At 39.4% G+C, this 16,048-nt stretch overlaps 1 long non-coding RNA gene across 2 annotated transcripts in view; it reads right to left on the bottom strand.

Moving 5' to 3' along the window:
- Window positions 1–5,985: 5,985 nt before the first annotated feature.
- LOC147911621 (uncharacterized) overlaps window positions 5,986–16,048 on the bottom strand; it is a 49,983-nt gene continuing 39,920 nt past the window's right edge. The window contains exons 2-3 of one of the 2 annotated variants that reach the window (XR_015550809.1): window positions 7,906–8,056; window positions 5,986–6,559 (exon numbers count right to left, since the gene is read on the bottom strand). This is a non-coding gene — a long non-coding RNA (uncharacterized LOC147911621). Of the gene's footprint in view, window positions 6,560–6,676; window positions 7,045–7,905; window positions 8,057–16,048 lie in introns of those variants that run through there. The other variant, XR_015550810.1, reaches the window with a different exon arrangement.

Genomic DNA, 16,048 nt, shown 5'->3' with positions numbered 1-16,048 from the left:
TGGGCCAGTTAATTTGTAGAATGGCCTTCAAATTGGGTTTTTCTGATTCTCTGTATGATCCCATTCAAGTTATGTGTCTTTGGCAAGACTATCCCAGAAGTAAAGATATATTCTCTTTTGGTGCTATCATATGGTGAACAATATTTAATAGTGCCATTATTGATGATGGCCACCTTGATCATTTGGTTAAAGTGAAGTCTGTCATGCTTCACTGTAAAATCACTCATTTGCTCTTTATAATTAAGTATCCACTGGGCAGTTCTTTCAAACTATGAACATATCCTATTCCTCCTCAAACTTTCTATTCATTTGTTTACATCAATATGGCCTCATGGCTTCTCATTTTATTCAATGGTGTGTAATCCATTAGTATCATTAGTTATTTTGGTACTGAAAGTGTCCCCAATTTGACCAGTGAGAGCTCTTCCAAATTGGCTTTGGCGTCCTTTGATATGATCTCATCATTCGGACACTTTCTGGCACAAGATATTCCTGACTTATCTTGTACTTTTCCTGACCCAGCACCAGACTCTACCGTTTTTCCAAAGGGCCCTGGTATCTCCTAATGAAGAATGATATATAGAAGCCAAAATCTGGGTCTTTTATGTGCTCATTACCTTTGGATTATCCATGTTCACAGGCCCTCTTAGTGAACAGAACTAGGGAATATGTGCACAGATTTATAGCTACATTCATTTCTTTATGTCTCTGACTGCATCAAAAACCATGACTTAACAATGATACCTCTAATTCTATTTCCACACCATAATCTTCATTCTAGCTCTGTCTAATATTACCTCCCTCATCTGATCATGAGAAATTGTGCTCCTGTTGTTCCTATATATGCATTTATTTGTTCATCCCTTCTATATGTATCCAATTACTCATAACTACTCTTATTCTTCTCCCACAGTGATGCCCCCTGCCCTTGTTTGGACTTTAACATCCCACACCAGGCAGCCTTCCTATGTGGTCACTCCTTACACTAGCTCTGACACCTTACTCTGGACCACTGGGGCCTCTCCTCACCCTGGTGTCGACACCTGTCTTTCGCAGCCCCACTCTACAGATTTAGGACTGAATTGATCAAGAAAGGAGGGAGAAGAAGAGGACATGAGAGAATTCCAGGAATATTTTGACTCCAGTCTAAGGCTGGTCTTATGTGTGAAGAAAATATTCGACTCTGTTTTCCACAGCAAAGGAACAATCATGGACTGTATTAGGTGAGGTAACCCCGGCTGAGGAAGTAAGCCCAAAAGTGTATAGTGGCTTGAACATTATAAAAGCTTTTCTTGCATGGTGTCCAAAACAGGTTGTCTTGACTAACAAATGACTTTCCTCTAGGGAATGGTGCAGGCACCATTTCCTGTCCATCATTTGTTGCCGTAATTTTCCATAGCCAAATTCTCAGGCTACCATGCTTCTCTTCATGCCAGCCAGCTAAGAAGGGAAAAAGAATGAAGCTTGTCATTGGGCATCCATGAATTCTGCTCACATCCCATAACTCAGTACCTCACTACAAGACAAGGTGAACATATGCTCTTCAGGTGTCCAAGGAAAGAAGATAGAGAGTTGGAAAACAGTTAACCAGTCTCTGCCAGGCAGAATATACCACAATTCAAATGGAAATTGCCATATGGGCACTAAATGATGAAAAATTCATGATACTCTACTAGCAAGAGGACAACCTTCTTCTTACAGTATCAACGTGTAGTTGTGTGGGAGTGCAATTCTTCAAGCCTGTTCCCCATTACCTTGACTGTATACAGACATGTTAGTCATGTTTATTCTATTTCACTTCAAAGGTGGCTTTCATTTCTTTAGTGGTTTATATCCTTATTCCCTTCTTTCCAGCTTCTTCCCGGTGTCAAGCTACCTGATAAACTCTCTTGCCAGCAATATGACCTTGGAGAAGTTACTTAGCTTTTCCATGTTTCCTTCTCCAAGAACCAGGGCCCATCATTTTCTTTTCAAATCCAAGTTTCATGTTCAACCAGTAGGCGTGACTCATTGTGATTGGGTCTGTGGAAATTTTCTTATATTATTAAAGATAGAGGTTATTTTTTCTCTCTAGTTTTCATTATTTCACTTGTTTATGGTGGATTTTAAGGAAGGAGAGTGTAGTAAACATGTCTTAACCATCTTTGGTCAGAAACTTCAATTACCACCAATCCAATCTCTGTCTCTATGTGATAGTTTACTGTTGTTTTTATCTTCTACTTATGAGTGAGATCGGACAGAGGGGAAGGGGGGAGCAGGGGGCAGGGGGCCGAAAGGGATGATTAGGCACATGTGTGGTGATGGATTGTAATTAGTCTTTGGGTGGTGAACATGATGTAATCTAAACAGAAACCAAAATATAATGATATACACCTGAAATTTATATAATGTTATAAACCAATGTTACTGCAAAAATTTAAACAAAAAAAAGGCAAATACATAAATATTTCAAAAAAAAACTTCAATAAATGGTCCTTGACAAAAATATATAAACATATTCATTTTGCATAAACTCAAAGACTCACTAAAAATAGTACTATCAGAAGTGTAGATTCCTGGCAATGCCACATTTCTGGTAGCTCACACCCACGTGTTTATTGGAATGAATCTCAGGGTTGAGTGATAAGAAAGATAACTCATATGACCTTGTCTGTTTTCTTGCCAATGCCGCTTCCAACAAATGTGTTTTAGAAGCCAATATCATTTAGATAGTGTCAGATGTGTAAACTTTAAAAAGAAAAAAATGTAAATCATGACAGTGACTATATTTACTGAATACTATAAAATATGTTGAGTGCTACACTGTCCTAGAGGAAAGGATTGATGGACATCCTGCTCAAACTTCCTTTGTTCTTAAGTCCTTGGGTGTCTCTTGGTAAATATTTCCTTTCCCTCATGTTAAAGAGATCATATCTAGCAGATCAACTTTGCCTGCAGATTTTTCTAGTAGATTAGGAAAGAACTAGAGTGGTGAAACCATCAGTAGCTTTTAAACTGAACCTGAGACTCTGGAATAACCAGACTTTGCCAGTCAGTAAGTCAACATTGAAGCAGTAAGGCGTGAGAGTGTCTGGTCAAAGTCAAGATGAAATGAAGAAGGAGGAAGAACAGTGGATAGCATTTCTACCATGGGTAATGGAGACTCCTGGACATCACCTCCACAACTCCAGTAGCCTTGTTTTCATTCTAGTTGACTATGGGCATTTCATTATTCCCCACATACATGCCAATACGTGACCAAAGATATTGCAAGTTTTGTTCCAAGAATTGCTTATGAGCAGCAAGTTCAAGAAGAAAACAATTTTAATTTCACAATAGATGTTCTCCACATTTCTATTTAGTAGTTATAAAGAAGAAACTATGGTGTAAAATTTAAGGAATATTGAAAAATTTATGTTCTTGCTGTTTGTGGCATAATAGTCACTTACTGGAAAGGTGATAATTCACTTTATGTGAATTTAACTAAAAAATTCACAGCAGAGTAGAATATCTCCAACTTTGCACAGCATAATTCTTAGAGTGGGTGAGGTTATTGGAAGCAAGGAGAACAGCATTCTATGCAGAAGAACAAGCTTTGGAGGGGATATTTTCCTTGGTAATGAAGGAAGAGAGGGAGAGTGGAATTTCATCTGCCTTCCACGGACCTTGCCTTCCATGTTTCATGCTACTGGAGCCAAAATTAGGTATATGCCCTCAGACCAGTAGCAACCTGGAAGGATATAGAGTTGAAGGGGAAGCCAGCAAGGGAAGCATCGTCCTCAAAATCAAGGAAAGCCCCTCAAAAGAGTGCAGCCAAAGCTTTCCACGGACATGCAAAATCTGGGTTTTCAATCTTCAGTAATTAAAACAGCACCAACAGACTCGGAACTACTTGGAGTCAAATCCTGCTGCAACTTACCTGCAGCTGGGTGACCTCTCCCATTGTTCAGTTTCCTTATTTTCAAAATGAGGCTACTCATATCCAGTTTACAAAGTATTTGCAAAGATTGAAATGGACAATAGTTGAAAACCTTCTGATGCACATCAACAGCTCAAGAAGTAAAGGTGCTGATACCGGCTCAATACAAGGTTCACATAAGGGAAGCCATATTGTAGAAAAGAAACCATGCTGTAACTTTGAATGATCTCTAACGGACATGCTCTGTGGACTTTTTGGCCCCTGCCAGCTGCAACAAGCCAATAATTTTGTTCTTTCGAGTTCCTTAGGAATGTGATGGTCCCGGAGCAGAAAGTCTATGCTGATAGCCATCATCAAAGACAACTAGAAGATCAGGATATAGGGCATTGCTCTGGTCTCAGATGCATATCCAGTAAAACCAAAGACTATCAGGAACTAAGAACAGATGGATGCCTCCACCCAGAGATCAAATGGATGCCCCACCCTGAGACCAGATGCCTTCCCCACAGGGGACCAGCCCCTTATATATCTGGGTCTTTGTTCTGTGAGATGGTTTCTTCGGACATTAGTTGGCCATCTTCCTTCTTGCTAGCAAGCTGTAATAAATAGTCCTTTCTCTCCTACCTCCTTGCCTCTTGACTATTGGCATGTCTTACAGTGGGCAGTCAAACCCCCTTTGGGCAGAAACAGTACCTCATGTCCCACCATCCTGAAACTTGCTTCAAAAATGCTGATTTGCTTCAAACCTATTCTTAAAAGTGGCATGTCATAATTTTATAATATTAATTGGATTTTGAAACCGAACCTTCCAATGACAAGGCTCTGACTGTATACACTTTCTGCAATGGCTCTGACTCTGTACACTTTCTGCAAACATCAGGCTTTTATTGCTTTTACCTCACTCAAGATCTTCACTCACTCAAAGGGGACATTTTTAAATAATTAATGGATGGAAGAGATATCTTGAATCATCATTGTTTAGAATGCACTGAGATAATGCATCCTGCAGTGAAAACAGGCTGGTGAAGAAAACATATTTTCCCTGGCTTTATATGGCTTAAAATAGACTGGATGCATTTTCTTAAGTCAAGTAGAAAGTACTCAGGAATACACTAGAGGAACACCTAACCCAGGGGCCTGGGAACATCCCATTTCTTAAGACAATAGGAAAGGCTTCTTGTGACAGGTGATGTATCAGTTGAAGAGAAAGGATAAGGAGGGACATGTGTGGTGTGGGGAGAGGGAAAGGTGACCTAGGGAACAAAAATGTGCCAAAGTCTAAGTAGAAGGGACCCTGGTGTACTTTTTTTTGCTGAAAATTACCTTTTTTTCTTGCTTGCTTGCTTTCTCTCTCTTTTTTGTTTGTTTAAACAATAGATATTTATTTTCTTATAATTCTGGAAGCCAGATGTCCAAGATGACAGTCTCAAAAGGTTTGGTTTCTTTTTTTCTTAATTGAGATGGAATTGACGTATAACACTGTGTTAGTTTCAAGTGTACAACATAATGACTTGATACATGTATATAATACTGCAAAATGATCACCAGGTAAGTCTAGTTAACATTCACCACCACACATAGCTACAGTTTTTTTTCTTGAGATGAGGACTTTTAAGATCTGCTCTCTTAGCAAGTTTCAGATATATAATACAGTGTTGTTAACTGTAGTCACCATGCTGTACATAGTATCTTTTCTAACTGTGAGTGCTGTAGTTAATGTCTAAAGTGTAGAGTGGGAGATAAAGGGCTACAGGAGGTGAAGCTTGTGAGATACTAAGGTGAATCAGTCAGGGATTGGGATTGGGGAATAACACAGGGATTAGGATGAAATTCCACAATATTAAGGAAGGGTTGCAATTCTCAAAGGGATGCAGGGAAGCATTCATCATGAACGGATTTGAGTGACAAAAAGAGAAACCGTTGGAAAATTACTGCTTCGAGTTACTAAATATAGAATTAGATTGCTTGTATGGAAAAGAAAAACAGGCAAGAAAGTAGTAGGCTGAGATGATTATCCCACAAAACCGGGGTTCTCCTACCCGATGTGCATAAACAAGCCGATTAATTATGGCGTTAGCATTTGGGAAAAGAGATCAGCTTTATTCTGCAAGATCTATCTGCAAGGAGACAGCTGATGTGTGCCCTCAGGTCTGTCTCCCCAATTCAGGATCTGGGATGAAATTTAAGAGGTTAGGGAGAACAGGCCGGCACGAAGAAATGCTGGCAGGACAAGTTTTGATTGGTGTGCTTCAAGCATTTATGTTAAGGTTCTAAACATTTATGGTAAGGTTGTAAACATTTACGATGAGGTGGGGAAGGAATTTTAACACAGCATCTTCCTGAATGGCAGACCCCTCACTTCTGATAAGAGTCCAACTTTAAAGTTCAGTCATATCTCAGTTCTTTGGTTCCATGATGAGGAGAATCTTTGGTTCCACGGTCATTTCAGGTCAAGATTTCTTCTGTGCATGCTCTGGCTATGCGACTGCAGATTTTCTGAAAGACAATTTCTTAATTACTCTGTTGACAAGATGGGGTCAGTTGAACTGGTCCTGGAGGGACCACAGTTACAAGATGAGATGGATGAATAACAGCTTGAGGTAGAGAAAGATTTTGTGGAATTCAGAAATTCTACACCAAGATGAAGATCTGCTTTGTAATCTGTAAAACAAAAGCAAAACTTAAAAAAATCAACTCAATAATGAGGAAGACGATTTGAGATGGTGAACATGACTGCCCAGGAAAGGGACACAATTTTTTTTTTTTTATGAGAAAATTTATTAAATTTCTTGAGGCCAAAGTCTCCTCCAAAACTTTAATTTAAAATCCAATAATAGTTGGAATTCAGAGAAATAAAATCCAATGGCGGAGAGGAAAATACTAAAAACATCATAGAAGAAGTTTCCCTAAACCAAGAGAATAATTGAGTTTGGTGACTAAGAGGGCTCGCCAAGAATTTCACGGAAAAGGAAAAACTCATATCTATGCATTCAAGCAGGAAATATAAGTGACCTAAAAAATGGGAGGAAAAACATAGATTATCCTCAGGGGGTTTTCCGTAAAAAATGCCATATAAAATGATTTAAAAATAATTCAGAGCCTTTAAGGAAGATGGTTTCAGGATGTCATTTGTAGTTTCTGTTCATCTGTGAAAATAAAACAAAGTCAGTAATCGTGAAAAAGGGTCAATAATTTAAATATCTACTGTTAACAAATGTTTGAATAAATTAGATCAACTCAATGGACTATTAATATCAAAAATAAAGATCATGAAAAGCATATACAAATTTAGAAAATATAATATACTCTATTAAGTATTAACAGATAAATTAAATTGGATATGAATATGATCACAATATATCCAAATATACTTGAAAAAAACTGTGGGATGAAATACAGACAGGTGTTAATAGAAATTGTCTTTAGGAGGACTTACAATGTTTTTTTATTTCCTCTTAGTTATCTGAAATGTAAAGCTTTCTGTATTTAGCCTGCGTTAATTTAATACAGGGAAAGCAAACTGTAATATTTGATTTGTGTCTCATTCATCAGCAGTTAACAGATATTTACTCAAATGACCTTAAAAATAAAGATCATTTACTTTCAAGGTGTACATAGACTAGAAGGGAAACCAGACCCGGATGTCAGCTTGTCCCCAGCCAGCCTGACTCCATGGATGCCCGCTCACTCCTTCCTTCATTCTTACCTTGCCAGCCCCTGCTCTTCTATCCTGTGTCTGGTTTTTCTTCTCTGCTTACCAGCTCCTTTGTTTCCCATCCCCATCTTTCCCCTTTCTCTCTAACTCATATCATCTGAGGCACATATCATCAGTCGGGGCTTCCTCACGGTGCTGCTGCCATGATCCCTTTGGCTTCTCTTTCTCCTTTCTCATTCTCCTTCTGCATTTTTGTAGACTCAGCTCTCACTCTTTCAGCCCTCATTTTCTAAATGTTTTCTAGTTGAGATTTTTGAAAGGAGCCTATCACTAGCCTGTCATCCCTGCTCACCTGACCACGTCTGAGATGTCCAGGCTCTCTCCTTCTTTTGGGTCGGAGGCCCTCTATTGGTCCAATCAACAGTATTCAGAGCATGAAAACAAGACTCTCCATAGCGATTCCTTCCAAGAAGGTGTGGACAGGGCAGTGAGCATGGCAGTCACTGTGATTGAAAATCAATAGATAAAACCATTGACCATTTTAATCATAGTCATTTAGTTAATTGCCAGCACTCAGCATGAATCATCCTGTCACTGCTGAAGGCATCGCACTGCAGGGGATGAAAATTAATCCTTGCTTCAAATCCCATCTACTTCTCTTCTTCCATCTTCTTTTCCCTTGAAGCCACTGGATGGTTTTTAAAAGCATATGTTTATTAGATTCATGAATTGCTGAAAATAAATATTATAATGCTCTTTGTCGAGTAATGTGCCGTGTGCTTGTCACTCATTTAATTACTGTAACAATCTTAGGAGGCTAGTAGTGTTATCATCACAGCCGACTCATAGCTAGAACTCAGGCTTGGTTAGCTTCCAAAGCATGGCCCCTCCATGCCTTTGCCATCAGAATGTGTTATAGCCCACAACACATACACATCAATATCAGAGACAGGCACAAATTAGATTTTCTTTAATTTTCCATGCACTCCTGATAATAGGAAATGAATTTGCTAATGACTTTCCTAGAAAAAAAAAATTGTATGATTTGGATCTAGTGCAAAGACTGAGAGACGGATGGAGCCTAATTGTGAGTTACAGGCACGGGCAGAGCAGTAATTAGCCATGCACATCAAGATGGGCATAAATTCCTCTCCATATCTCTGTGCACCTTCGTTGGTGCTCATAAAAAGGGAGGGCGTATTCCTGGAGGGGTTTTTATAGCACTGCCTTCTTTACGCAGTAAGTCAACCCTGGTGTGAACACAGCCCGCTCTCCTTCACTCCCTACACCTCCACAACAAAGCTGGTGAGTGTAAAAAGTATTTAACACCTTCTTTTTCCTTCATGTCTTTTGAGGTTGTCAAAATAGATAACAGACGTCACTCTTTTCCTCACAGAGAGAAAGAGATGGATAACCTACAAAAATCTGAACTTGCCCTGAGCCCTCCAAAATGGATGAGAACCTCTGAGGAGAGATGAGATATGGGAACTCTCTCCCCTGTATCAGCATGAGGGGGAGAGCCATCCTTCACTCTAGCGATTATAGAAGAGGAAAAATAACTTTCTCTCTACCCTTCTAGGGTCTTGGTTGAGACCCCCTGTAACAAAAGACAGATTAACCAAACAAGGGTATGGTTCTTATGCAGATGTAAATTGGTGCCTTCTCCATTGATAAGAGTTTCTAGACCTTGAGTCATCCTCCTCTTCCTGGTACAGAGAAGGAGAAACCCTTACAAATGGAGATTTCCCTTATAAATGTAAAATTTCCCTTACAAAAAGGCAATTTCTACTCCGTATTCAGAGCTTCTCCTGTGTTGGCAGTTTCTCAAAAATAATTGGCTCAAAATAATCAAAGTGCCAAAGATGCACATTTTGGGGTGTCATATTCTGTTCCCCTTCACAAGCAAGGCAAAATGTGCCGAAATTTCAACCAATTTTTATAGGTCAACTGTGGGCTAGTGTGTCAGTCTGGAATAACTCCGTGCCCCTCTAAGGACAATTTTTGAAAGACTTTGAAATGTAGTGGGGATCCTAGCTAGCTCATCCATCTGGATAATTTATTCCTTTGGTGGTCTTTGTCCAGGCTATTTACAACTGTCTAAGTTATAACAAATTGATAGCAATGCAAATAATTCCTGTCCAAAGGAATGCAAATTATGTCCGGTGGAATGCAATTGATTTTCACCATGTAGATTTTGCCAGTGTGATGTGTTTTTGATGTCAGCTTGGCTAGGCTACGCTATAGGAAACTAATACAAGCAGTTGGTCACTTTCACATCTCTTTGTAAATTCATTTCAGCATTCTTTATTGGACTGTCAATGTGCAAACTGATTGTATATTGTTGGAGCTGAAGGCAGACCACCCCAAAGTATCCCACAATAGCATATTGATTATTTTGAATTAAAGTTACTTGAGGAGCGGAAAGGGCATTCTGACCCTCTGTCTGTACCCCCTCAAAGCAGGAAATAAATCACCCGTGTGAAAGGTGCTCTCCCTGCATCCTTATCACCAGAGCCAGGGAATTCATGGTTGAGAAGCCTATACAACAAACCTTGCCAATTTACTACCTCAAGCCTAAACTCTGCTTAAATTCCTCAGTAATTACGTACCCCAAGCCTAAATTTCTTTGTCCTGTCAATTCTTTACAAATTTATTGTTTCTTTGTGTAAAAGATATATGTACTGCCTACTTTGTTCACTGCCCAAACATCATTTCCCTATGATCTCGAATACATATGTATTAAACTGGGTTTTTCTCCTGTTAATCCAGCCTTGTGTCAGTTTTACTGTTGGTCCAGCCATAAGAATACAAGAAGGGAAGAAATGTGATTTTCCCCCACCCCGACAATATCTTACTCTTTCCCTCATCAACTAACAAGTTAAACTAAATATTTGGCATATGCTTATTTTATACCTTAATGAGAGTCGTGGATTTACCTTTTTATTTTTCATATGTCCTTAGGATCCCAGAGACAAGGGGTGTTCGCATTTATTCAGGGACTCTCAAGTGGCCTCATGGTTTCCTCGTGAGAAAGATTAGAGGCAGAGTGGGAGATGAGAGACGCCCACCTCAGTGGTGCAGGCATGAAGGAAATAACCAATAGCCGTTAAGGGAAATGCATGAAGACCCACAGGCTTCCCTGAATCTCTCTCTCCTAGGAAGCAAATCCTTCAACCACTGACAAAGGTTGCAGCAAATGATGTCACCCCCAGGGCCCAGGCAAAGACCCTTTGCAGCTGGGTCAAGGGTAGCAGACAAACTCTCTACTCCTAGCAGAGGAGCAGAAAATTCTTCTGGTCCCAAGATCCTATGCTGATAAAGAGCAGAACTCTGCTAAATCCTGGAATAGGGCATAAACTCCCTCCCATGCACAACCAAACATTAATGCCAGGCTGAGTTTGGCTGCCATGGAAAGGAAGCCAGGGATGCTGAGAAAGTCGCACCTCCAAACTCTGGGAACACAGGACCAGCTTAAATCTGAGATCAGATTAGGAAGACAGAACACAGCTCACCTTTCCCCTCACCCTGCCCATCCCTGCCCTCAGCCTCCCATCAATTAACAAGCAACATCAAGGTACTATGGGGAAGAGGAAAGAGCACAGAGAGACACCTACCATGGGGGGAAGGAGGGTAGGGAATATCAAAAGCTGAAAGGAGACCAGAAACCACGAGAAAACCATCCAGCCTTTCAAATTCCACCCTCAGCAAATAGTAATCATCCCCCACCACCAGACAAATTGGAAGCCTGTGATGTCTCGAAGTTAACCCAAACCCAGCTCTGTTCAACCCCAACATTACATGGGAAAACACAATTTATTTCAATCTTTACCAGGTCTGGCTTCATTTGCATGCATCCCGCTCATAGAAGGGCCCCCACTTTGTTTCATGCTCTGCTGTCGCCATCTTCAAATTCAAGATAATTTTTGATCAGGGGGTAGCACGTTTTCATTTTGCAGTCTTCCCTGACAAGGATGCAGCTGATCCTGGTCTCTATTATTCTACACGTGAGAGCTGACATTCAACCAATTAGAACACATGTCTTCATACTGTGGTTCAGAAACTTTGATTGTCTGTAAGACCATTTCAAGGGGTCCATAGGGCCAAAACCATTTTCATAATAACTCTCAGACCCTGCTCATTCCCTCATGAGCTCACAGTAAAGTTTTCCAGAGGCTGCGTGACACATGGTATTATAACAGATTGAATGCAGAAACAGATATGAGAATCTGGCTGTCAAACTCACTAAGGAGGTTTGCATAGATATAAACCAATGGTACCTTATCACTGTTCTTTTTAAATATTGTCATTTTGATAAAAAATGTCATTTATATTAGCATGCAAAGGGTTTATTTGTTATATCATGTATAAATTTAATAGAGTAATAGTAAATATTTTAAATGTATCTAAGTATTCATTTTTACTTTGGTACGTGTTGATAAATATAACCCACATTAAAAATATTCTTTGAGGTCCTGAATCATTTTTAAGAAGGTAAAGGGATCCATAGACAAAAAGTTTTGAAGACTGCTGAGGTAGCGCACATTGCATCCTGCCTGTTCCCTAAAATAAAAATTTGAGAAAGGTTAAACACTGTCTCAGTGAGCTGATTTGTGTTGACTTGAGAATCTATAGATGAACCTTGATGAAGTCCACTGCCCTTCTTTGCTGTGGATATTCCATCATTTCTAAATCTCAGAGACATAAATGTCTGTCGTGCTATAGAGCTTCCAGAATAGGTGACTGTTTCTCTTCCCTGTTCTCAGGAAAAGTGGGTAAGGATGATAATAATACATCAAGAGAAAGCACTAAGTGAACTGAAATGTGTATACACCAAGAGAAAGGGGATAGGATGTTGTATGTGCATAAATGTGTGTTTTTCTGCACACACCCATATAATAGTAACATAATTGTGGGTATAGAATTGCTAAGCCTTATAACAATATTACGTTGACTGAGTATTAGTGAGCATAATCTATACTAGTTGTTGTATCAGACAACTCCACCTCTTAGTGACTCAACCCAACAAACGTTTACTTATCCTTTATGCAAAGACGTCCCTAGTCAACTGGCTCTGGATGACTTGTCTCTACAACAGAACTTCTTGTATTGTAATGTGCACACAATTCATGGGCGGGGGGTCTTGTCACAACAAAGACTCTGAGCAAGTCTAGGGTGAGGTTGAGATTCTGCATTTTTTTTTTTTTTGGTGAGGAAGATCAGCCCTGAACTAACATCCATGCCAATTCTCCTCTTTTTTTTTTTTTTTTGCTGAGGAAGACTGGCCCTGAGCTAACATCTGTGCCCATCTTCCTCCACTTTATGTGTGACACTGCCACAGCATGGCCTGACAAGCAGTGCGTCAGTGGACACCTGGGATCTGAACCCAGGCTGCCAGCAGCGGAGCACGTGCACTTAACCGCTACACCATGGGGCCAGCCCAAGATTCTGCATTTTTTAACAAGCTCCCAGATGATGCTGATGTTGCAGCCCATAGGCCAGCATTTGAGTATGGAGGCTATGAACACAACTGTGTGGGTCTCTAGTACATGCGGTCTTCCTGTGCTCCCAGGAAGGGAAATATGGGTGGGCGAGCACCTAGCCAGCTTATGCCATACATAAACTCTTGCATATTAATATTTATTTGGGGTCTTTTTTTTTCAGCTTAGTTGTGTTAGGTACATTTAGCTTTGAAGGGACATTTTGTCTAAGTTGTAAAACTTTCTGTATTTTCATGTTGGTAGCCAAGGAGAACAGAGTAAAATATTGCTATACTTAAAATCGTAAGACCTGCCTCATAGGAATTCACTCAAAGTCCATAAAATTTTCCACAGTTTTCAATATGTACAGTAAATTTCCTTTAAAAAAGTCCAGGTTTCGTCTCAGTGCCAAGAACTAGGATTTTAGGTGTCTGTTATGCAAAATAAACAAGCCAAAGGAATTTGAATGGCCACACGAGAAAATTGTTTTAATCCATGTTTGTACGCCTGGTTAAAACATGGTTCTGTTTTATAAAAGGCAAAAATTAAATATGGATGGTATCTAAAGAGAGCAGTTTACATCTAATTTTTTTAAATAAATTTTTAAGAGATTTACATTTTATTTTCTTATCTAAGCACAAAACGATTTGATTAAAATTTTATCTACTTTGTTATCTGCTGTTTTATGCAATTACTATTTCCTTGGCTAGTTTTCTCTTTTTATTATTCCTTAAAGAACAACTGCAAAGATAATACATGGATGAAGTTGAAGAATTTTACAACCAGGCAATTTTCTTGGCTTTACAACTCTTAAGCTTTCACGAAATTTTGTGAAGTTGAGTTTGACCGAGGGATGTTAAATTGTATAGCAGGTGTTCTGTATCTCTGACTACCAGTTTGGAGAATATATGGAAATACACACAACATACATACACACTTCTGGTAAATGAATGGTTTCTGAGTTGCTGACACCATCAAGAATTTCCATAGTTCCTTGACATCTTGATTGTAATGTGGAAACCACATAGCAAACAATGGCAGGACAGAGTACACTATTTCTGCATTTATATATGGTTATTATGGAACCTGTTGTAAATCAGTAGGATGAGAAATCATATGGTATGGGATCCTTTGGAAGCCATTAAGCTTGACACCAATCTACACACCCCATGAAGGTGGTGTCTCTGTGAGCAAAGCCTTCGGTGTTCAGGAACTCAGCGTCAAGCCATAAAATCTAGTAGCCTTAAAAGGTACAATATGTAGGGCTGGCCCGTGGCCTGGTGGTTCAGTTCAGCGTGCTCCACTTCAGTGGCCTGGGTTCATGGGTTCTGATCCTGGGCACAGACCTACACAACTCGTCAGCCGTGCTGTGGCAGCATCCCACATATAAAGCAGGGGAAGAATGGCACAGATGTTAGCTCATGGCTAATCATCCTCCAGCAAAAAAAAAAAAAAAAAAAGAAGAAGGAGATTGGCAATGGACGTTAGCTCACGGAGAATCTTCCTCAGCAAAAAAAAAAAAAAAAAGGTACACTGCGGCTTCCTGTCAGACTAGAGCAGACCCATTTTCTCCTCCAGTAGAAGAGTTTTCTTTACCTAAAGAGTCTGAGGAAGGCAATACTAGTGAAAAGGGAGGTATTTTAGGGAACATTTATAAAAAAGTAAATGGCTAAATCATTTAACAAGAATACACTTAACAAGGTAAAGAGCAGATTGAACTTATTTTAAATGGAAAACAATTCAGGGGTGAAATGTATCCAACCCAAATCGAGTTTTATAATGTGACAAACATTAGAAAGAAAAAAAAAACTACTTCTCTGCCACGATCTATGTCCTAAGAAGGAGTTTTTCATTTCTTGATAATACTTCACGCTGACAAAGTAAAAAGGAAGCAACCATTATTGTGACAAAGAATTAAAGACAGCTTAGATCATTCAGTCTCCTGTGAAGAAAATAAATAGGAATGGGAAGAAAATAAGAGAAAATGCTCTTAAAAGAAAAAAAAAACAACACTGGAAAACGGCCCAACACAGAAAAACTTTAGTTTCCTTTCTTTAACAGGATTGCTTTTTTTTTTTAGTACGGCACGGACATCGTAAAATGTATTCTCATAAAATGCCAGGTATGTACTAGTAGATGAGGTCGAGTATGCACAATACTCTACTGTGAGTGTGCTTTTAACTAACGTAGGCAGACATTACTTGCTTATACAACGTGCTCTTAAAAATTAATACTACAGGGCTGGCCCCGTGGCTTAGCAGTTGGGTGCACGCGCTCCACTACCCGCAGCCGGGTTCGGATCCTGGGTGCGCACTGACACACTGCTTCTCCCGCCCCGCTGAGGCCGAGTCCCACATACAGCAACTAGAAGGATGTGCAACTATGACATACAACTATCTACTGGGGCTTTGGGGGAAAAAAAAAAGGAGGAGGATTGGCAATAGATGTTAGCTCAGAGCCGGTCTTCCTCAGCAAAAAGAGGAGTATTAGCATGGATGTTAGCTTAGGGCTGACTTCCTCACAAAAAAAAAAAAAATTAATACTACAGTTGAATATGAGAACATCAAATAACAACTTCCATGCTAAAAAGAGAACTTTAGATCTACAAAACAAAACAAACACTAAAATATTCCTTTTAGACAAAATCTTTGATGACACTAGTCCAGCATTTTTCACTTGTTCTTTTTTTTTTGTTCTTTTCCTTCAGAATGGCACATGCAGTTGGCAAACTTAAGCCCAACAAACTAGAGACTTGCTATTTTTCACCTCGCTGAGTGATTTTCATCCTTTTCTTCAATCTCATTATCTTTTTGAAACATATTTCATATTATAGTATTTACACATTCGTTGGTACATTTTCTACACATTTAAATATAAAATAATAAGGGCAAAATCAGGACGATATTCAAATAACTGCATCAGCATCATTGTACAAAGATGAAAAGTCTGTCTAAAAACAACCACTGACCGACAGAGATTTCTGCTCCTTAGGAGCTCGTGGTTCCCAATGGTCAGATG

Source organism: Ceratotherium simum, chromosome Y (genome assembly GCF_057802395.1).
Source record: "Ceratotherium simum simum isolate JZ-2026a chromosome Y, ASM5780239v1, whole genome shotgun sequence".
In the NCBI taxonomy this organism is placed as follows: Eukaryota; Metazoa; Chordata; class Mammalia; order Perissodactyla; family Rhinocerotidae; genus Ceratotherium; species Ceratotherium simum.
Note: the sequence above shows the minus strand (reverse complement) of the source record. Positions and strands in the feature narration are given on the sequence as shown.